General features: G+C 40.2%; 1 long non-coding RNA gene across 1 annotated transcript; it reads left to right on the top strand.

Moving 5' to 3' along the window:
• Positions 1–881: 881 nt before the first annotated feature.
• On the top strand, positions 882–17,770 carry LOC125324439. The gene is made up of 4 exons (XR_007202970.1): positions 882–964; positions 6,324–6,454; positions 8,770–8,893; positions 17,666–17,770. It is a non-coding gene; the product is annotated as an uncharacterized LOC125324439 (long non-coding RNA).
• Positions 17,771–23,835: the final 6,065 nt, after the last annotated feature.

Consider the following 23,835-nt stretch of genomic DNA (forward strand, 5'->3'; position numbering starts at 1 on the left):
CCTTTGTTATGTGGGCAAACATTTTTCAGACTTATATGAATCACTGGAAGAGTGTTCTGGTTTTTCTGAGATAATGTTAAAAATATGGGGCAATATTGTCTCCTTTGGCAGTATCCTTGGGAAAGAAGTGGGCTTCATCAGAAGAGTGAGCACATTACAGAATAAGCCAAATTTACCACAATATATTTTAAATTTTCTTAGATTATCCATTTCCCAGAGCAAAAAATACCAGGTAGAGGCTTGCTAACTTGTTCTCTAAAAAACAAAGCCCAATCAGTCTGCCTTCTCAAATCCTTTCAGAGTTTTGTCATGCTAGGTCACACTCCATCCTCAAGTTCAGTATTACACAATTGACACAGTCTTGAGTTGTGGATCTGGGAGAAGCTTCATTTTTCACCTGGCACTAAATGAGGAAGGACTGAGCAAAACCTTAGACTCTCTCAACTAGTGCAGCAAACATGGTACACAGGGCCATGCAGTAAGCAGGAATCAGCTGACAGTGAAATAATTGCTTTATCCCCCACCAGCCTGGGACAAAAGTACTGAAGGCATCATTATGGTCCAGGAGTTATGTTGTCTGGTAGGATAGGGCCTTTCCTTATCAAAGCGATGCCTAAAATGTAGCCTAGCCTACAGGTTAAGGTGAAGACTGTGAGGATCACAGATACTGCTGCACTGGAGTAGAAGTGCCACTGACAGAAACCAGGGAAAAGCACAAGGGCCAGGTCTGTTTCTCTTAACCCTGAATCACCTCATCATCACCCCTCAATCATTTGCAGCAAAGTCAAAGGAATTGTCCCAGGATATTCTCCAAAATAGCTGATTGCATTTTTACTTCTCTGTTTTTGCCAATAGCGGGATGTTTCCATGCAACCACATGTGCAGGAGTGGTCAGCAAATGGAGCACAGGACTCCATGGGTGGGAAGGAACATCAGAGGGACACCACATGCAGCCTCCTCCCAGGTGAGCTGGTGAAAAGACTGGTGAGAGCAAACAAGTGCTGATTCTGCCTCTGAACTCGATAATCAGGAGCCAACCTGCCATAAAGCCTCCTAATCTTCCACAGAGTTGGAAAACAAAATCATATCTTTCTAAAGGACAACCAGTTGTTTGACACAGTTATACACTTCGGGTAATGTTTTGAGCAAATGTTTAATTACAAAAGGATGGTGCCTGAATTGCCATAATTAATCTGAACTTGTGCTAGAGTTCACAGCATCCAAGACTTTTTACACTGGTGAATCACTCTCATTGAAATACTCTGTGCTTAAATAGCAGGAAAAGCTGCTATTAGAAATCTCTGTAATAGCTTTTATGAAAGCTATGGCTAATTTAGAGCCCAATTAAACCCAGAAATCCAATTATTTCTGAATAACATAATTGCAAAAAAGTAACTAGCATGGTAAGTATGCACTAGCTATTATGGAAGATGCTTTAATAAAAGAAAATCAGCTCTGAGCCACTGAAAAGATATGTTCTTATCATAAGGATGGTCTGCAAATTCCAAAGTTCTTCAATTTTCACTGCTTTGTATTGAAGGTATGTAAACCTTGGTGCTCTGTAACTGCTGTTACAGGCATTTTATGAGTCCAATTGGAGAGCAGGTAAGAGACGCTAGAGCAGAGCCATTTATATGGGTGCTTGAACAATCTCTGTTGAATGAGACAGATTATTAATTAGCTGTGGGTGTGACTGTGAGTTTGGCCACCTACACACATAGAAAGGTTAGAGAAAATAAGGCAGACCAAGCCCTTGCCACAGACTGACAGTTTTGCTCCTGATGGGAAAGAGAATTGCTTTTAGGCTGCCCTTGGCTTTGCTGCTGTCCCAGTGGGCAGTGGTGGAAACCCACCAAAAACCCCCCACTGAACTGCCCCTGTAGCCTTTGGCTGCAGTTGGTGAACTCATGGAACATCTCTGATCTTGTAGCATGTTTGCCTCAGCTCTGCAGTACCTTAGCAAGGGTAGTACGGTAACATCCTGCTGCTCCTCAAAAGCCCTCATAGGCAGGCAGAATGGAGAATTCTGCTTTCTCAACATTGTAGGAGACACTACAAACAGTTTTGTGCAGTCAGGACTTTGCATGGATTAGAGGCACGAATGAGTGAGGAGGAATTATTATGGCATTTTAAAATACTTCATAAACTCAGGGACAGACTTTTGCTTTGGCATTTCCATGGATGTAAGTGAAGCAGAGATTCACTTCACCTAACTTAGCTATTTGCAGTAACTGTACATTTTTTTTACCCCCAAAGTGATAGTTCAACTTTCAATTACTATTTAGGAGAAATTTCCCTCTTGAATCAACTGGAGTTTTGCTGGAGTGAATATTTTCCTTGTTAAAATTTAGCTTACTGATTTCATTGCAATCTGTGTTGTGAAAGACAACATGAATAAAGTGCTGACCCTAAAGGAAGGCAGAAGGAGGAGAAAGAATAGCCTGCTGAAGGAGTAAGGATTTTCAAATTGCTATATATGTTAATCATCTCATCTGCTCAGTTGTACGCAAGGAAAAAAATATTTCATGAAATGATTGAGTTCCATTACACAAATACTTGTTAAAGAAACAAAGAACTTCAAATGAGTAGAGGGCTGGTGCAACAAGGTTATCAGCTCAACACTGTACATAAAGCTTTGCACACAGTATCTCCCAATTTGATGAAGCTCAAGGTCATTCAAGATAAAATATTTAGTTTTTTTAAAGACATCTGAGTTATGAGCACTTAAAAAGCTATCTGAACAAAGTTGACAGAAGGAATTTATTATTTCAATTCTGGAAACACAATAAAAGAAATGGAATAAACTCTAACTCCAAAGTGTAAGTTAAGAAAAAAAAGTGCTCATTTTCCGTATAAGCTCCGGTCTATTTGGCATGCTTAGACACAGTAACTTTGTTTAATATGTGTTGCAAAATAATTGCCCTGAAGAGAATCAGATATATAAAATGTAAGGCACTGTTTTACATTTTGATTTTAGAAGGTTAGTAGATGTTTCGTATTGAAAAAAACAACTTACTGTGTACTATTTAAGAACAGAGCTCATGATCCCAATTTGAGACCATTTTGGTGCTAGAAGAATATGTTTTTGTTAATGATGCTTTTAGCATGAGGGAATCTTTGAAAACTGCATTTGCAATTATCAAGGTTAGATGAAGGATTTCTTCAAAACTTGTCAAATTGGTGATCAGGAAAAGATTGCGCAAAGAGAGTGCATTAACATTGTCACCTTGTAAAATCAACTAAAGAAATCACCTCAGAGAAATGGAATGATTCTGCTACTGCAAAGCATAATGATTTGTGTGGTTGGAGGAACTCAGCCAGAATCCAGTTTGAGTGAATTACAGGTCTTTATAACCAAGTACTTTGCTAATTTTTTTTTAATTTGGTTTTGCCATCATGTCAAATTTACATGTTTGAGGTATAATTAGCCAGTCTGATTACAAAAAAAAATTACTATAATTTAAAAATATAAATTAACATAACATTACAAGCATTAAAAGTTAATATCAACTCAATGTTCATTCTTTTGCATTCAAATGAGTCTTATTAAGTTATTATGTCCGTCTAAATATCAGTATAATTTTCAAGTAATACACAATGTGTTCCATAATCTGCCTCTCTCCCTAGTCCTCCATTAACTCTATTGTTTCTCTACAGTTTGTTACTCCAACAAACCATTTTAGAATTACATTATTTCATTTTTCACATAAAGTGCATAACAATTTTGATGTGCCCTAGACCCTCAGTGACCATGTGTTGACTCTAAATATATTGGTACAGCCCATGGCCTTTCTTTGAAATGCACATAAAGAAGCAATAACTGAATTTCAACAAGCAAATCAACCCAATTGGTTTAGAATTATGATGCTTGGCTTTCTAATGCATATTCAGAGTGGTAGAAAAGAAAGTATGAAATTTAATTGTACCATAAAACTGTCATGAGAAAATATATACTGAATATCAAGCAGGATTGCATTTCTTCAGTAGTGATCATCTGTGGAAAACTTTATTTAAAGAACTGCTGAATTTCTAATGGCTGTATTTCTGGTCAGAGAACAGTTCTAAGAGCTTCATCACTGAAAAAAGTGGCAAAATATGATGCATTTGGTTCATCCTCTAGACTTGAATGTTTCTGCACAAACTCTGGTACTAATGTCTGTTTAGTACAAAAAGCAGAATAGTGAAAAAAGTAAAGCAACTCCCAGAGTGTTTTCTGTTTTTACAACAGTAGCACAAGCCCAATAGCAGTCTGGAAGCTAAAAAACCAGAGAAGTATTGCCTAATATCTGCAAGGGCCCTTTGGACAATTTGTATTATTTATTTGCCAGACAGCAAAATCATAAAATTTATACTCTACTCAATTACATGTGGAAACACACCTTATCATAATTTCTATTACACTGCCAGCAATTCATTTTATGCACACACATGAATTCAGCCACTGAAACTATTTTTTATATTTACACCTCTTTAAGAAAGTAAAATGAATGGCTTATACAAAATAGAATTATTGCATACAACATGGCATGTGTACACATATGTATCCACCAAGACATCTCTGAAAAATGAGTTTTCATATTTTAGTAAAATGTTTTTATATCTGTCAATGGACACACTGCATGAAACTGATTCAAATGTCTTGGAGTCCAAATAAAAAATCCTGAGCTAACTTGGATGGTCTTTAAACTGAGTGCTGCCTGTTACTCCTGATTTCACCAAGCTGAAGATAGAGATGAGCCCTTTAGGGAATCAGTAAGTTAAATTTACTGATCATGCTTCCAGTTATATACACTTAATTGCATAACTAGTTAGTGCAAATCTACTATGATGACAACTAATGATCCAAAACCATTAAAGAAAAATAATATTAATGATATTGTGCCTTGTCACTGCACCAGGACTAAGTTTAAAGAAGTGAAGATACTGTTCTCCTCATTATTTTCCCTAGGTATTTTTTTATCAAGCAAGAAACTCTGTTGTGGAGTCAGAATTTGTAGGCTACTTGGTTTTTTTTATTTCTCTTTTCTTAAGAGACAGATATCATTCCTGTACAATTTTTGAGTATGACAGTATTGAGAAGATGTTCTTTATTGCCAGTGCCTTAATCTCAAAAGCACAGGATTCAGTTTGAAAATCTGCCCAAGTAACCTTTCGTTATGTGATACCTTCCTCCTCTTCCCAGTATGGAGAGATGGCAGTGGAGAAGTTGTGTTTGTTGTGTCCAACTCTGCTTCCAGAGCTGATTGAAAATAGGAGGTGCAGGGGTGCATAAAAGCATTCTCCCTGCTGTTCACAAGGAAGTAAAACCTGTGTTGAAGTCTTTGGTCCAGCTGGTGCTGACACAGTGAAGTTTTTATCAGGCAGAAACAAAAATCCCTCATGAAAAAGATTGTTACATGAATTTGAATGAATGAATACAGGAAGACACTTATGAGGAACTCTGGCATCTGTTTCCAGCTGAGAAGTCTTCTCATCACCCGCCAGTGACCTTGTTGATGACCTCTGTGAGCTGTGGGAGATATAGTGAATACCCTGATAAGCAAAACTGGCTGACCAATAGAAAAAGAACAATTTAGTCTGTGATGATCTTGACATCACAGACAGAGATCAGTATGTTCGTAATAAATGACTTAACTAGTTTGCATAACTTTCTCCTTGCAGTGATTTGTATAACTTGAACTTGAAGGCTGGCCGTGCCTAATCAGGTGCCTTGGGTCTTTAGACCCCTGTGGGAGGTGTTCACTGGTGAAACTTCTCATACGGTCTTTGCTTTTCAGTATGCCAGAACAGAGAGCAGTCTCCCTGTCAAATCAATGAAAAATAATGCCTAATACTAGGAGACATGGGTGCTTCTACCCTCAGGCAAATCGAGCACACAGTGTCCAGTCCTATTCTGCTACAAAGACTGTTACCAAGTGACAGGCATCTGGTGGCCTGGTTTCACTGAGCAAGTTGTATTGGCCCTTTCCTAGGGACAAGGTGCTTTCATGGCTGCTGACATCCCCTTCTCACAGCAGAAATACAGAGTACCTGAGGGACTCCAGAGAGTAAATTGCCATTTCAACCCTGAAGCAAGTCCTTCCACAGCATGTTTTGTTTGAGGCACAAGCCTGTGTGCCCCAGTCTTGGTTATCTTATGCCTTTCCTGAAGGACAATAGGGCATTTTGTGACAGGGCATCTCAACAGGGCATTTTGTGACAACACTGAATAGATTTTGAAAGAAAATCCTTCCACTTTTCCAACACATACTAAGGAAATGGTATCATATTATGTCTGTGCAATTCACCATTTATATTTCTGATATCTTTTTGCCGATGTGAAGTCTTAGGGGTTTTGAGAAGACCTGTGGTCTCCTCCAAGGAGGTGAGAATCTGAGAGGAGCAATCGGCACTGAGAGAGAGACAAGGAGAGCTGGGAGCTGCGGCAAGACCAAAGTGAAATAATCAAGTTGCAGTAAGTTGTGTTCTGATCATATGTCCTGGTTCCTATTGTGAACATGGTTTTGGGTTTTTTTCCTTGAACATATAGACCATTAGCAAAAGTTTCTCTCATCTGACAGGTGAAGGCTGAGCCAAGGAGATTGGGGAAGGGGATATATAGAAAAAAGGTTGCAATTACATTGTGTGATGTAGGAACATAGAGAACATGTGTGCTAAGAGAGGTGTTGGAGAACTTGCCTAGTACTTCCCCAAAGAAATCCATTCTTGCACACTACTTTCAGACATTCCTCCACTCCCCACCTCTGTGAGAGAGGACACACACAAATACTCATTTTTCTTCCCGTAGTTGGACTAGGATGCCTTTTTTTTTTGAGCAAGTCTTCACCATGAGTTTCAGCCGACTCACTGGCAGATTCAGGACATGGTGTGCTAGTGAGCCAACATACTTGTTAGTTGGGAAAAGACTCCCCTTAAGAGCTTCCTTGAGAGCAAACCACAGACCATTACCAGCACAATAGTGTTACAGAAACTGCCTTAGTTGTTAAAAGTGTGGTAGTGTGCTTGATTACATTTACATTCATAGTTAATTGCTGTCACTGCTGAACATATGAAAAGATAATTATGACAATGGTGCTGGTTATTTTTAAATGGCTATATGAATATACAGTTTTTAAATGACAATGTTAAGTGCATGTCTTTATCAAATGAAAAATGTATGTCTGCTATTCATTCATTAGCAAAAAATTTGCATCCACAGTAAAATATTTAGCTTTGACTGAAAGAAGGTTCATTATGCTTCTGAAGAAAAAGTGCAGAATGAAGTGGAAAAATACTCTCTGAGTTTTTGTTGGCAGTGTGCTGAAACAGTGAGTAACACAGCTGGGAGTGCTGAGGACCCCGAAGATTCCTAGTGCTTACAACCCAGATGTTGTTCATGCCTCTGCTACTCCCATTAGCAGAAGGCAAATGCGTTTGTGTAAGGAAAGGGTAAACAGACCACTCTGTGTGTACTGAATTTTTAAAAATATAATTGAAAATATACACTGAGACTGGTTTCAAAGCATACTAGCAGGGCACTGAAAGTTGTGTTCTGAGACTCTCTTAAGCACCTTACTTCTTAATCTGCTGTCAAAAAGGTTGCTGACTGTCCCTTCAGTGCAATGCAAGTGTTAGAAGGTTGAGTGATAAGAGTTCTGATCTCTCTGTCACAGATACAGACACTGACCCAAAGGTGAAATGTGTGTGAGTACTTAGCTCAGGAAAAGAACTTCATTGTCCAGCAAGAAGAAATGAAGAAATCTGTGAATATGTATGCTTCAAAGAGTGTAATTGAATTTTTTGTGACTCTCAGGCAGGCAAATTAGCAAAATAGAAGAGATGAACAGTAAGTGTGTAGGGTGGGGGAACATCATGCTGGAAGACGTGATGGAAAGGATCTCCAGCAGTGTGATCTCTATTTGCAATGCTAATTTCCTAGTCTGGAGCCTCCGAGCAGCAGTAACTCTAAAAATGTTCTTCAAAAATCTCTTTCTTCATGTACACTGAACTGACATGGAGCAGAGAAAGTGAAAAACAGTTGCCCTTACACACTTATGGCCAGCATGGAATGCACTAGCACTGTCCAAGAACACATGCCCTTCAAGCCTTCAGTAATCTGAGTAATTCTATTAAAAATTGTATGCTGGGGGGACTTTTGGAAAATTCCAATTAAATATTTTTAAATTTAAATATTCCAATTAAATATTTTTCTTTGTGATTTCTTTCCAGTCAGTCCTGTGATGTACTTGGTGAGGCAGCAAGACCCCAACATTGAAAATGTGGGTTTAATTAGTAACGGTGAATTTCTCCTACAAGCTGTCACTAAGCTCTCTCTGTGGTGCTTTACTGGTGGTAGGACTGCTTTTATCACCAAAAGGATATGTGCAAAGCCCATTGAAGTCAGGGCACATTAACAGGCACAGTGAAGGCAAAAATGACATCCCTTGAAATGGGAGCTAGTAAGACACTTCTGAAGCTGTCATTCTGTGTTATTTGCTGAGAGCTGGAACTTCTTCAGACTAGGTGACAGTCCAGAGGAAACACATCCTTTTCAAAAAGTTCTTCAAAATTCATTTCTGTATCGTGTAATAATAACAATAACAACCTTCCAGGGTATTCTGGCTTACAAGTCACTTGCAGTTTTGCTAGTGACATTCAGTGGCAATTGGATCAGATTCACAGTGAAGGAAACCTTACAAAAGCAGCTAACGGAAATAAGAATGAACACTTCTGGTCCCTAAAGACTTTAAATCCTCCAAACATTTGCTTTATCCTTGTTCTCTTTTGGAGGTGAGTGGAATTCATCCTTGTTCCTGGACTTACAATAGAGCTCTGCTGCCTGGGTGACTGCACAAGGGATTTGGAGATCAATCAGGATCCAAACCAAGCTTCAGCATCTCAGTTCCTTTCTGCAGTAAGTGATTCTTTTATATGAAAAAACAGAAATCCATACTGTTGAAAACAATGACAAAACTCCTGCTGCCTTCATAGAGGCTGATTTTCATTCTAAAAAGAAATGGTATGTTCAGTGCTACTAAACAAAAAGTTTCAGTAGGACTCTCCTAAACTACGTGTTGTTGATCCTGGACTCCATCTTGAATAAAAACATTTAATGATTCAGATCACAAAGAAAATCAGGTGAGCTTAAAGATCCTGGGAACTGTAAAAGTAAATAAATGCATGCCCTAAAAGCAGTCATCTGGCACTCAAGCTATTCAGACTCACATAGCTACCTGCTGAGAATGCCCCCCTCACTCAAGAGCACTATAAACTTGCTTATCCTACAGAAATAAGGAGTTTACTTTTGAGCAACAGCATGAAGAACTAACACTCTTAAACAAGTGGTAAAATCGTGATGGCTGGCAGGTCACGAACCTACAGGTAAATAATTTAACATGTGCTTTCAGTTGTGTTCCTGAGCACAGGAAGGGGAGTAGAAGCACTGTGTCTCTGCTCCCAGTGCTGATGCTTGGCTCTGGGTAGGAGGAGAACTATGGGGTAGGATGGTGGGAACCAGGTCCCTCATGAGGAGCAGATCCTGGGACAAAGTACCTGGACATGCAGGATGTGCACACGAGATCCTGAAGGACAAGGAAGACAGTGAATAAGTGTAAGCTAGAGCACGTGGATATTAGCAGGAAAATGACATCTGTGTGAGGGTTTGGGGAAGCAGGGCCTGGAAATAGATGGGGCCAAGCCCCTACTCTGAATATTACGGGACAACAAACACACAGATTCCAAACTCACCAGCTAAATGTGTGCTTCAGTAGACACAAGGGCTGCTGGGGGAAGGAGACAATCTAGCTGTGAAAGGAAGTACACTTGCTGATGATTGCACATTCAAATCCACCTGAAATGTGAGAGGTAGGGCTCTTGACACAAGCTGTGTTCCACTCAACACACTGCCTGTGCACACACTGGAATGCGCTGTGGGCTGACCCTGGCCTGCAGCAAAGCACCCACACAGCTGCTCACCCACCCTCCTCTCCCAACAGGGCAGGGGAGAGAACTGGAAGAGAAAAAGCAAGGAAACTCATAGATCAAGATAAAGACATTTAGTAAGTGAAAAAACCCAGGCAAAACCAAGTGATGCAAAGACAATAATCACTCATCATCTCCCACCAGCAGACTGATGCCCAGCCAGCCTCTGAGTAACATCAGCCTTGGAAGCCAAAGCCCCTCCATCTCTTTTGTCCTCTAACCCATTGCTAATCATGACATTATATGGCATGGAGTATCCCTTTGGCCAGTTTGGGTCAGCTGTCACAGCCATGTCCCTTCCCAACTTCCTGCCCATCCCCAGCCTACCCACTGCAAGGTAATGAGAAGGCAGAGCAGGAAAGTGAGAAGGCCTTGATGCTGTGCAAGCACTCCTCAGTAACAGTCTAAACATTGGTGAGTTCTGGTCATTTTTCAGTTACAAATCCAATGCTTAGCACCATACAGGCTAAGAAGAAAATTAACTTCCCTTGGGGCAGACCTGTTACAGTATGACATAATGTTTAATTGTATTATGCTGGCAGTGAGAAAAGCCTCACTGAAGCCTTATTAATTCAGAAAAAAATAGAAAAATTGATCTGTTCCTTTGTGGAATAAATACAGGAGAGAGTACTGTTGTACCCCAGAGCTCAACGCTACCTTCAAATCTGGCAGACATTGAGCCAGAGGATCTCAAGTGTGGCTGCTGTGTGTCTGAGGGATTTCATGGACTAAATCTGTGCATTGCTCCTCTGACGCTTTCAGTTCACATCATACCTACTGTATGTACATGAACCATCTGTGTACCACACGTCATTAATTTGGTAGACCCTGGGGCTGCCAGATTTCTGGCTAGTCAGATGAAGCTACTGTGCAGCTTCATAAAAGCATATGGTATTCCCATAAGTTGCCACATGTCTGCAAGTCCAGTAAATGCAACAACCTCTTTCCTTCCTCAAACTCTTCCCAGCTAATATTTCCAGAAAATAAGCAAATACAGCCAACAATCTGATATACAGTAGCCATGCTTTCAAGAGCATTTTCTGTTTTACAGTTTACCATTTCAGGGGAAGTGATTTATGAGAGAAAGTCAGTAAAACACTACATGACTCTGGTATAAAATTAGCAGTGATATTTAGAGAACACATTGCAGAGTGGAAAGAGGGCTGGAGTATACATTTGATCATGCATGTATTCATAGAAATAGAACAAAAGTCTTGTTTTTTTCCTGTTAGAGCAACTTAGACAGACAAATATCTGTCTCCGTCTTTAATTTCTTCTGCTCCTAAGAGAAACAATCCACCAAACCCTTGACAATTTGCTAACAGCTCAGGCTAGCCATAACACAGCCAGAGGCAGGATTTTTTTTCCAGAAGGCCCCGAATCCATGCAGTGCAGAGGATAATAGTGAATCAAGGCAAGAAAGAATATACGTTTTGCTTGAAAGGGTTGTAATTCATTCATTAGTCTGGTCATGCTAGACATCCTGTGATGCAGGTATGATCCTTACCATTTTCAACACCTTGTCTGCACTCACTTCTTGATTGATCTGTAAAACCCTTCCTCTTGGCTTCTAGGAGTTGGAGGGGGTTTGTAAAAAATCATAGAGCAAGGTCTTGCAATTGAAGCTTGCAGCATGAGACACAAGCAGAAGGAAGGATAAACTGAGGTTGCAGAGAAGTATCACAAATCTCTTGTTTTCTAATGTCTACAATTTTTTTTTTGTTAGCATTTTTGTAATGTTTTAACACCACTAAGGGAATGGTAGAGAAGGGGAGAAATGATAGACTAAGAGTATCCAAAAGTTTGGAAAAGTAATTTAGGAAAATTTTCCAAACAGAGTTTAACATCACTGGTGGCAGGTTGAGGGGCAGCAGTTGACAGCATTTTTCTTTGTGTATGAAAGTCAGTAAACACTGCTCATACAGCAAACCAGTGCTTTACTAGATGTCTGTATCTTTGTTTGCATGTATTTTTCATACTGCTCATGAAGGTTCCATTTGAAACCACTTTTCAAAAGGATAAAATTTCGTGGCCATGGATTACTACTGTTTCATACGCAGTGAGACAGTGTTATTGATTCATAAAATTAGGGCTTTTGATTTCATTGAATGTGAATGTGTGTTGATTAATATTTACACACTCCTCTGAGGTGCATGGTGCTGTGCACACTGCAGAGATTACAAGGTCCCTGCCCTAGGATGCTTAAAAAACAGACAACACAATGAATTACATTGGCTAAGAAAGGTCACAGTGGGGTGAAAGAGGAAAGGAAACAACAGAAAGCAAAAGAAAGGGAATTTGTTTCATGAAAGACTCATTATTTACAAAGCATGGCCATCAAGTAATTTGATTCCCTTTGGCTTTTATTTTGGTTTTGTTTTTCGCTTTATTTTATTAGGTTTAATGATCAGGCATGGGTGAGACAGTGTATAACACTGGAGCTGAGATTAATGATGAAAGGCCAAGAGAAAGCTGTGGCTCTTGAGGAGGGATTTCAGAAAGAAAAGCATTTGGTTTTCACTCATTAGAAGCAGGCAGGCTCAGGCACAGAAGAGTTTCACACTTGCATGAAACTTTAAATTAACCACATGTGTAAGTCTTTGTGGGAATAGGGGACTAATTGGGTAGATTAGAATACAATTAACTGTGAAGTCTGGCTAGCACTAACTGACAGGGTTTAAAGAGTGGAAAAGCTGATAAAATCCTGCCTAGTTAAAAAAATAGCTATGAAGACATCTGGGAAGGGAAGGCGGTCCTTTGCCATTACAGGATGAGTGCCAGCCACAGAAGTACAGATGAACTTGATGCTCTTCATTGTTGCTATAGCCTTACTCAGATACACTGGTTTTTCTTCCAAGATCCTTTTCAGTTATATCATGTTAACTAAGCCCACTGCTGACCTATAGAAACCTTCATCATCCTCAGACTTCACAAACAGGAAGATCCTGTGCTGCTGCCCCAGAGCTGGCAGGGGAGGGATGGCTCATAAACACCTTCTCCAAAATCTAGCACCGCTTCATCACAATGTCTCCTGAAAGGTACTAAATGCTTTTAACTACTACTACTTTAGGATGTGATCACAGTTATCCAACTGTTAAAACTTTGTGGGTATATTTCCTGAGCATTCAGTCATCTAATGAAATATAGATAAAAAGTCCTGCCAGAACTTTCTAAGAGATAGCAGGTAGTTTATTTGATTCACACATTAAAATTTAGTGGTACATTAAAGAGGAGTCTCTTTCCAAAGTACACATATACCACCGGCCAAAAATGTAAAAACCCTTCATATTTTTGAATTGGCTCAAATTTTATTAATTCTTAAATGAAAGGTTGTCTTTCCTACGGTTATCCATCAGATAATACGATTTATAAATACAGTTTATATGCCTGGTATCTGCAGAAACCTGGGCTTCATGCTACTAAGTCTTACGTAATTTGCAAAACAGTAGTGAAAAGTGTTTAAGCATTTTACCTTTTGGAAGGATAGCACAGAAGAATTGGACCCTGTATTTGAATCTGTTTGACCTTCCGTGGTTAATTGCCCTTCACAATGCAGTGTGTGAAGCCCTTTGTGTCTAAATGGGATCTCTGACTGAAGGAGTTTTGGGTTTGCATAGCCAGGTTTTGATGCGTGTGTGTGTGTGGGCTATGGGGTGGCTGCTGTGAGAGGCTGCCAGAAGCTTCCCCCATGTTGGAGAGAGCCAACAGCAGTCGGGTCCAAATGGATCCACTGATAACCAAGACTGAGCCTATCAGCCATGGTGGTAGTGCCACTGGGATAACAGATTTAGGAAGGGGAGAAAGTTCCTGCACAAGAGTAATTGCACCCAAAGAGAGTACAGAGAATATTGCAGAAAAACAAGTGTGCAGACACCAAGGTCAGTGGAGAAGGAGGGGGAGGAGATGCTCCAGGTGCCAGAGCAGAGATTCCCCTGCAGCCCATAGTGAAGACCATGGTGAGTCAGGCTGTCTGTTCTGCAGCACATGGAGGCCCATGGGAGAGTAGTGATCCACCTGCAGCCCCTGGGAGGCCCCAGACTGGAGCAGGTGGATGCCCAGCGGAGGTTGTGACCCCATGGAAAGCCCACACAGGAGCAGGCTCCTGTCAGGACCTGTGGCTGTGTGGAGAGAGAAGCCTATGCTGAAGCAAGTTTTCTGGCAGGATTTGTGATCCAGTTAGGGATCCATGCTGGAGCAGCCTGTTCCTGAAAGACTGCACTTCATAGAAGGGACCCACAATGGAGCAATTAATGAAGAACTGCAGCCCGTAGGAAGCGTTCATTTTGGAGAAGTTTGTGGAAGACTATCTCCTGTGGGAGGGACCCCATGCTGAAGCAGGGAGCGTGAGAAGTCCTCCCCCTGCGGAGGAGGGAGCAGCAGAGACAATGTGTGATGAACTGACCTCAGCCCTCATTCCCTGTCCCCTTATGCCACTGAGGAGAGAAGGGAGAGAATTTGGGAGAATTTTGAGAAGATGAAGGGTGTGAGGGAGATGTTTTAATAATTGGTTTTATTTCTCATTATCCTACTCTGATTTGATGGGCAATTAGTCTCCCGAAGTCAAGTTTCTTTTATCTGCAATGGTAATTGCTGAGTGATTCCTCCATTTCCTCTGTGGCAGTGCAGGTGGCAATGGCCACTGCAGCAGAGCATTCAAAGGACTAGTGAACAGTCCTCCACAGCACAGAAGTCTGATTCCCACCTGCGGTTAAGGCGAGTTCCCATCTTCCTAGTGGTTCTTAGTTTACATGTTTAAGTTTATTGGTTCAGGAGTTCTCCACCCAGTTTTATGTATAAGTTCATGTTTATGCATTTTCCTCAATTGCCTATGTATTAGCTCTGGAAAGTTCTCCCTTCTTCGATGCCCCATTGGTTGGTTCATGTAACTCCCTCCCTTAAGTTATCCCTATTGGATATTCCTCTGTTATCTCCTCCTTCTCAATCAATCCCCATTGGTTGTTTCAACTTGTTCCACCCTGGTATAAAATACTGCGGTCTGTGTCACTCCTTTATCTTTGTCCCTGGACCCTCCACCGGGAATAAACCGGCTGGAACCTACACAGTGTCCCCTCTCTCATCCTTTGCCTCTGCTGATGCTTTTACACCACCTTTGTTTGGGGCTCGCTCCTTGCGAAGGAGCCAGCTTTCCTTGCAAGCTGCAGCTGACCCCTGCCTGCTGCAGCAGAAGCCAAGGACATCTGCAGCTGGGTGCTGTGCTATGTCGGGCAGCCCCAACAGTGTCATTCCTTATCCTGACCCATGAACCTTTCATTCTATTTTCTCTCCCCTGTCTAGCTGAGGAGGGGAGTGATAGAGCACTTTCAGCAGGCACTTTGCACCCAGCCAGTGTCAGCCCATCACAAGGAGGAAGGGAAATGCTGCAATGCCTCCAATGGTGGCAGTGCTTGAATTGAGAAACTTGTCAATTCAATACTAATTTTAGATGCTTGGAGTTGAAAAAGAATAGCCTGTGTGGAAGTTACTTTGAGCACTGTATGTTAATGGCAATTTAGGTATTATTTCCAAGGTAACAAAAATAAAGTAGTGCATATAAATGTCTGATCAATACAACTATTGTGCTTCTTACAGATAAATAATTAACCCTGATTTCTGTTTTGCCTCTCTTCCTAAATATGCATTCAGCAGCATATATGACCTTACAGATGGTCACATACACAAGTGTGTACAGATATGATCAAAGACCACCATCTTCCATTCTTACATCCCAAGTCAAGTTCAGAACTATAATGCATCTAAAGAGAGGACTATATGTCCCTGCATAAAATTTAGATCATCTTGAAAACAATAGTTATGACATGTTTTAATAAAGCACAACAATTGCCCTGAGATACAGGGTCAAAATTACTTCTGTTGTCTCTTCTAACATCACTGGAAAACTGACCAATCCATACAGATATTTGAAAATTAGTCACTCCAGTTTTGCTGGGGGTGTTAGAAAAATAATTTGAAAAAATATTCCCAACAGGGTTTCTATTGTTTGTGAAGATTTTTTGTTGAGAGCTAAAAATTTGGCTTTGTCAAACTCCTCATTGGACAACAAAACCTTTTGTAAAAGTGGAGGCCCGAACGTTATGTATTAATGGTGCTTCACCCTGACCTCATTGCATGCTGTCAGATGAAGGGCCAATTTCAAGAACTTCTTTGCCCTGTCAAGTACTTACCCATCTAAGAAATGTAAGTGAAACCAGGGTGCTTTCTGCTTCAATACAGGCTGAGCCATAAAGACAAGAGCTCCATGATCTACTCCTGAAGACTAGTTAAGAAACAGAGAGGAAACAAAGTTTTCTTCTGTGTTATCTGAATTTTATGATGGTTAAAATTCACTTCACGAGAGTCACCTCTGATTTTTATGTACAAGATACAAAGAAATGTAACAATATGATTATGTTTGTATAACATAATATAAACACATTCATGAATGCAATATCCATGGATGTAAGCTGCTGTTGAAGTAAATGCTCTTATTTTAGTATATTTCTGTTGCTGTGTGCTGTTTCCTTATTCCCATTTCAGCCTGCCAGTCTCCATTCTCTATACTTTCCAAATTAAAGTAACTTCTTTTTTTGCCAGAATCTTTATCATCAGTCTACTTGGTCTTACATAGCTTTAAAAAAGCTCATGCAAAAGATTAATCTGATATGACTTTGAATTATACTAATGACCACAAAAGACCTGAATATATTGTGTATGCTGTAGAATGTAAATCCCTATGTGTAAATACTTCACCACTGGATTCAGCTATGGTAACTTACATACAACCTGGGTGCGTTGTCACTTTAAGCACAAGTTTTCCTTTGCTGTCAACAAAGGGCAAGACATTTACAGTTGGAGTAAAATTCTTGTCCCTCAATTTTTCATTCATTTAAAATATACGGAAATAATTTTTTTTAAAATATGCCTTTCACAATAGACATTAAGGAAATCCCCAACCTCTGACAGTCTTAAATAGGACTTTTTTTCTTTTTGCTGACATAAACATCAGTTCTTAATGTGGATTCAAGCATTTGACTAATTTAAAATTTATTTTTAAACTGCTGTGAGGTTTATATTTGAAAACATCTGCTGAGCTGCTGGCCCTGTAGGTACCTTTAGCAATGTTTTAGTATGTTGACTAAGCTTATAATGGTGATTCTCTGCTCTACCGCTGACATCTTAATTGCTGCCTCACCAATACTGATGTTGTAGGAGGTATGTGGGACTGACTTTTACATCTATAATGATATGGTAATGTGAATCATTACACTGTCAGTGGTGGTTTATTGGCATTATGGTTTAAGATTATGAGCGTATTACAGTGTCAGTGCAAACAAATACTGCTGCTTTTAAAGTAAGCAGATGAAAGACAGAAAAGTGCTAAAATAGTTATAATATTAAATTCACAATAGCAAGATAGTGTTTGCTTAAGGCAGCCCCTGCCCTAAATTCATATGTTATCTGCATAATTCAGCAATGCATACTGTGCAGTCATCTCCTGGAGATTCCACAGCATCAGGCAGAAATAACAAATGACCTAGGGTAAATATGTTGGCCCATTTCACCCTAATTTTAGACCCTATCAATTGGAAGATCAGAGCCTGCAGTCAGAAACTGTCTGGTACTGGGGAGAATGCCTCTGATTTTCCAAAGCCAACAGTGTATAAAACAAAATTGTCTTTTGTTGTTGTTGTTGTTCTTCACTTTTCAGTTCTGAAAGGAGGATGGGTAGAAGCAGAAATAGGAAACAGCAGAAATCAGACAACACCATCTGACAAGAACTTTTGTAGATGTAAACTCAGATCTGTGAACATGAACTCTGGTAAGACTCCATATTGATCTGAAATTCCCATATTGAGGTTTCCAGGGGAAGGTTTTGAAATGCATTTGAGAAAAGTCTGTTCCCATGGATTCCCTATTTGCATGCTCCATCAGGCTTTCTTATCTAAACTCTTCCCACAAAATAAAATGAAAAAGAGCAATTTTCAATAGACTTTATAGTAAGTACTTTGATAACACTTGCCAGGAAATTTGTAGTAGGCATAGTACAAAACTGCTAAGAAAGGACTAAAAAAAAAATCAGTTTTACATAGATTTTTTTTGTTCTGAGGGACATGGTAATTTCTATCTGATAAGAATAAGCAGGTTCATCTACATAAGCAATACTGTGGTGCAACAGGAATAGATCTACAAAGCAAATCAGTTGGTGCCGTGGATCCAGCAGTCCAGCCCCATTCTTCCCATTTTGGAGATGTGCTGCAAATTAGTTTGTACCAGGCTCTTCTGGTCTCAAGGACTCAGCAGCAGTTACTATGGGAGAGGATCCGTGTACATCTAAATTGCATCCTCTGGTTTAGTTTTATTGGAAATGAATCCAGTTCATGCTTGTATAGCTCGGCACACAGTCAAACACTTCTACATTGGTGCAACCAGGAGGTTCACTTCATAGATGTGTTACTAGTCTGTGCTAAAGGCTAATAGAGATGACAAAATCACAGAAGATTCTGAGCTGGAAGGGATCCACAAGAATCATCAAGTCCTACTCTTCAGTGAATGGCCCATGCAGAGATCAAACCACAACCTTGGTGTTATTGATGTCATGCTCTGACAAACTGAGCTAGTATCAGAGGATATGCACCAAGTGAGTTCCATGCTCCTGATCCAGTCCTACCAATGTTAATTTTTTTTGTGGCTCTTATGATTCTTTTTCTCAGTGTCCTCGTATCTCCAGTGGAAGGTGTTGTGGAAAATGAGAGCTGATGAAACGATGTCAGCCCTGAATTGGAGGACAGGATTTCTTCTGCATAATGCTCCATGTGCAACAGGAGGCAGCAACCGTAAGTATGTATGGTGATGTATAGACCTAGGGGTAGAGGATACAGATGAACATTTGGTGTTGAGCCTAATCCCCTGTTACCACTGACCCTACAAAGCTCTGAATAATCCTGCTGTAGAACTGATCGTTGCATCTTAAAAATAACAGAGGTGTTTATTATTTCCTCTTCTTTCATTCAGAGATACCAGAAATCTTCTTTCATTCTGATACCAAAAATCCACTCCTCTCACACTTAGAAGCCTTTTAATTTCTGCATGAAATTTGTTCAGGTAAGTATATACCCATTTAATCCTAGGTCAGCCTTTTGTCTGTAGAAAATAGTCTGGCAATGGTAAGTCCATCAGAATGAATTTTCCTTACTGGAGCTTGACTCTGCTGGAAATACTGGTACACACTCAGATTCCTCTGGGGTCTTTTTATTGCCATAGTATGCTGGCACTTCAGAGTCACCAGGTACTCACCTAGTATATCCAAGTATATCTTTTTTCTTATTTCTAATAGGGGCGATCCCAGCTATTAACAAAAACATTTTCTGTAGCAGAATATCTTTACAGGCATGACCTTTCATGTCTTCTATTAAATTCCCTCTATTACTTCAATCTTCAAGGTTACACAGTCCCTACATATGACACTCCACTCTGGACCTTTTCTGCAAAGAATGCCTGAGCAAATTTTAGCAGTGTACCTTTTTTTTGCCCCATGCCTTGTTCATGCATAAAATTCCCTCCAGCGCAGGATTTAATTTTTCCATTATGAACAGGATCATCTCTCCTTCAGCTAGTTAGCTATGCAATATAGAAATCTCATATTAATGTCCATCTTTTACTCTTTAATAAATAATTTCTCATTTGACAATGAAGCTTATAATTTCTGGATACTTTCTGAATAACTCTGTCTTGAAAGATCTGTCTTGAAAATACATATAATATCTAACAGTTTAACATGTAAACTGCTAAGCAGATGGTATTAACAAGTTAAGCCACTTTCAGTCAAGCAAAAACATGAGGCCTGTGCATAAATCACCAGTTCTAGCCATGTATCTGTTAGGAAATACGTAGTCTTCCACTTAATCAAGGCAACAGTGGACATTTTACCACTGAAATGTTTTTGGGTGCCCAGAAATTTTGAAGAATCTGGAGTCCCCCAAAACCAGAAGCACTTTGTGGGCAGTTTGGTCTGAGGATGAAGGAGATGATGAAGTTTTTGCATCATTCACCTGTATTGTCAGGGTCATTTCAGGTTCTGCTTATCTACACTAGATATCCAATTTCCAGTTTTTAGGTATTTCCACATGACTTGTTACAGGACAGTAACAACAGCAACAACAACAAAATCCCCAAAGAATTCATAACATTAATATTATATTAAGCTCACTGTTCTTATATTAAATGTGGAACTGTTCTTTCAAGATTCAGAGTAATCATATGGTAAATAACTGCAGAATTTCAGGACTTCTCTTTACCCTGAAGAACAGAACAGTTCAGCAGCTACTTGTTGATCACTGTTGATGCACTCAGCAGTTGCTTATTTGCAGGTAACTGTCTTCAGAAATAGTTTGCCACCATCAGAAAGGTTTTGTTAGTAAAGAATCAGCACTAGTGTTCAGTGTAGGCTTTGCTCAAAGGCGAGTTAACTCGAGTGTATTGACTGAGTTGATGGCTTGAGTGATATCTGAGGATGGTGGCTGCAGGATTGCTCTGCAGATTCTCTGGTTTGGTCATTGCAGTCATATTTAAAAAGGAGTTAAATGGAAATGGTGGAAATCTGTGAGATGGCACTGATTAGTTAACTTTCATTGTTAAATCCTGGATGGACTAGGATTGAAAATTAATCCTTGACACTGGAAATATGGAAAAGGTCTGTGAAAAGGCATCTTTAGCACGTCGTGGTTTTCCTTTTGTCTCCTGTAGTAGTTCTCAACTCTTCAGAGGTGCAGAGCAACTAGATGTGTGAACCTCTGTAGACATTTCTCATATACAGCATGTAGAGCCCCTTCTACAGTATGAGGAGATTTGCTTTTCTTAGTCACCTTTTGCAAACTCTTCGGAAGCTGGGCACAAACTCCTAGGGGTCTCCTAGGGGTCTCCTGGGGGTCACTCACTGGCTGAGCTAACTGTGTTTGGGAATGAAGGTATTTTAAGTTAAGGGATCCTGCTTTTCATCTTGGAAGGTAATCCCATCATAGGCTGAACATTTCTGTAGTATAGATAATAATGAGGATTGTGGTAGGAAAGAGAGACTGTTTGTGTTACTGCTCTGGAGGCAGGAAAAGCCAGAGTCTGTGAGGCCAGTGAAACTGCTCTCTGAGGATGGCAGAAATGCTGTTACAGTTACCATGAATCCAAGGAAGGAAAGTTCAGGGCAAGAGCAAATTATGGAAAGTAAAATTGTAGTTATTGGGAGGAATTAGACTAAAGGAGGAATGCGGAGAGGAGCAAATGTAGAGAGTGCATCCTTTTACAGAAATGTGGGAATCCAAGGGTCTTCTAGTCAAGAGGTAGAAAACATACCTGTAACAAAGCAGCTTTGTAATATTTGATTAGCAATTAGATGATTTTTAACAACTCGTTTGTGAAAACATTTATACAGCAAACCTCCAGGCGAGATCTATGGAAGCAACAGAGGCAGATGCCAGCAAAATGGAAAAGAGAGGTTCAGAGGCTAGAGTAGGAAACCTACTGAGTGGTATAATATGCCTGGCATGTAGATACATATGTGTAGCTCATCAGGTCTTCCTCTTTGCCTCTGTCTCAGTGAGGGGTAGCTAGTTATCTCACCCACTGACCTGTGTCTATCAGCAGGCTGCTCGGCACAGGCAGCCAGGAAACTAAATCTTCTCTGCAATGGCAGAGGTGGGAATGCTATGAGGGACTGCATGACACAGTCAAATAAAATGCACAAGCAGAGTAAGAGCCTGTCTGCAATGCCTACAAAAATCTTCACCATTTTCTTCAGTCACTGTATCCAGCTGAGAGCAAACAGCCTGAGCTCTGTCAGTGGGGGGCAGTGGGCAGCAGAAACTGCCGCATAAAGTGCAAGGGACAAGGAGGAGGGCACCAGCGGGCTTTAACGTGCCATGTGCTTCTGGGGTGCCAGAACACTGACCTCCTACTCATTTCTCAGAGAAACAAACTCTGAGCTTGGTAGCTTACAGTGTCCTTTCAAAACCCCAAGTTGTCCCTAGCATGCAAACACGGGTTTGCAGCATCACTTGCATCTGGAAGCATTGCTCTGCAAACCCATTGACATGATATTGCAGCTAGCTTTAGGAGAAAATTAATTTCCCTGAAAGACCCAGCTAGCATATCTTTTTTTACAGAGTGAGTTGAAGGAGACGTTAGTAATTTTCAGACCTCTGCTGACTCTGAGCAGGTCAGACTGACAAAGGGATCTACAACCCTCACCAACAGGATCTAGCCTGGGGAACCATCAGGTCATTCCACATACCAGGAGGCTACAATAAAGCCATTGCACACAAACAGTTTTCAGTAACTAATAAAATGGATTATATTCCAACTACTGAACTTAAGTTCAAATGCTTTGGCACTCCTCAAGATCACCCTTGCTCTTGTTGCTCTGGTGGACATTCTATGCATAACCATATTCTCATATGGATAAGCATGCACAAATAGGTCAAGTGCTAAAAGTACAGGGTCACCATCCTGCTTCATCCAGAAGATGAAGCATCCCTCCATCAGAGACAGTGTCACCCTCGTCTGCCCGACCCTAACTCAACCCAAGGAGAGATGCAGAGGTCTGGCTGTGATGGTACCTGATTTTCTTGGGCATATTGGTTAAAGAGGGGGCCGAGGATTTTCAGTATAAATCTTTCAAAGCCTTCCAGAGGGTAGGGTGCCTAATTCTATATAATTCTAATAAGGAGTGACTTTCCAAATCCCTCAAGATTACAATGTTCCTAAACTTCAAAGGAAAATCCATTTATAGCTTACTCCTGAAAGCTGTTGAGAGGAAATTTTGACGTGGAGTTGTCATTAGGTTAAGAGCATTTTTAAAGAAAAATATTTACCAATTTCATTGTAATACCAAGCAATTTGTCTTGCTTATGTTTTGTACACTGTTCTACTCACTATCTCCAGTCTACTCCACAGGATTATTAGAGGCTTCCATTTGGGACTTTGGATATTTTTATCAGAGATCGCCCCTTGTATTTACCTTTGGTGCATTCATATACCTCTGATCTTTTAGTCTTTAGTTGGACTACAAAGTTTTAGTTTGACACAGAGTGCTGAGAAGTAATTTGTTGTCTCTGGTGAGCAGGGCTTTGTGAGACAGGTGTTCCAGGAACAGCAGACCTAGAGGACTAGAAGCTTTCTACAGTCCTATACACTTCTTTGGACTACACAGTTATTCCATATTGTCCTTGATTGCTGGGAGCTGGACTCAATTATCTGTTTGACCTTTTGCAGACCTATGTTCCAGTATTTCCATAAATGCATGAAGCTTTTAAACATCTGCTTCATGCCTGAAACAGCAAACACTTCCTGTCCCTCTCATTTTACCCTGTTAGTTATGAGTTTATCAAATACACCAGTCCTGTAAGTCAAATGGTTAAAAGTTCAAGTTCCACGTTTCAGTAGCAATCTTAGCCATGAAGCTGGTGGTTAGTCTGGATAATGGCTGCCTAGTGAGAGCATTAACAAGCTGTGGCAAATCTTGTTAGCTTTAAATATCTTGAGAAAAGACACTAGACTGCTAATAATGACTGCTTTGTCAAGAATTATTGATAAAAGTATTTTTAAGGAATGAGAAAATCACTCATGTGAAAGAAAATGGTTTTTTTTCTTCCATAGAACTATCAGTATTGTTGCAGATGATAGTGAAAAATTAGAAAGTGGGAAGCTGGCACTGACAATCATTTAGTTTTAGGGATACTGGGTAGGGAGGTTGGTATGTAAGTGGTATGGAAGCTCGTCTGTGTTGTGTCAGAACTCATAGCTACACAATGCTCATCCTCTTTCTTCTTTTCTCTAACACAAGAATAGTAAATTTTTGAAATGAGAAGTTCAAATATTGAATGTGTTGAA

This window comes from Corvus hawaiiensis, chromosome 4, assembly GCF_020740725.1.
Source record: "Corvus hawaiiensis isolate bCorHaw1 chromosome 4, bCorHaw1.pri.cur, whole genome shotgun sequence".
NCBI classification, from domain to species: Eukaryota; Metazoa; Chordata; class Aves; order Passeriformes; family Corvidae; genus Corvus; species Corvus hawaiiensis.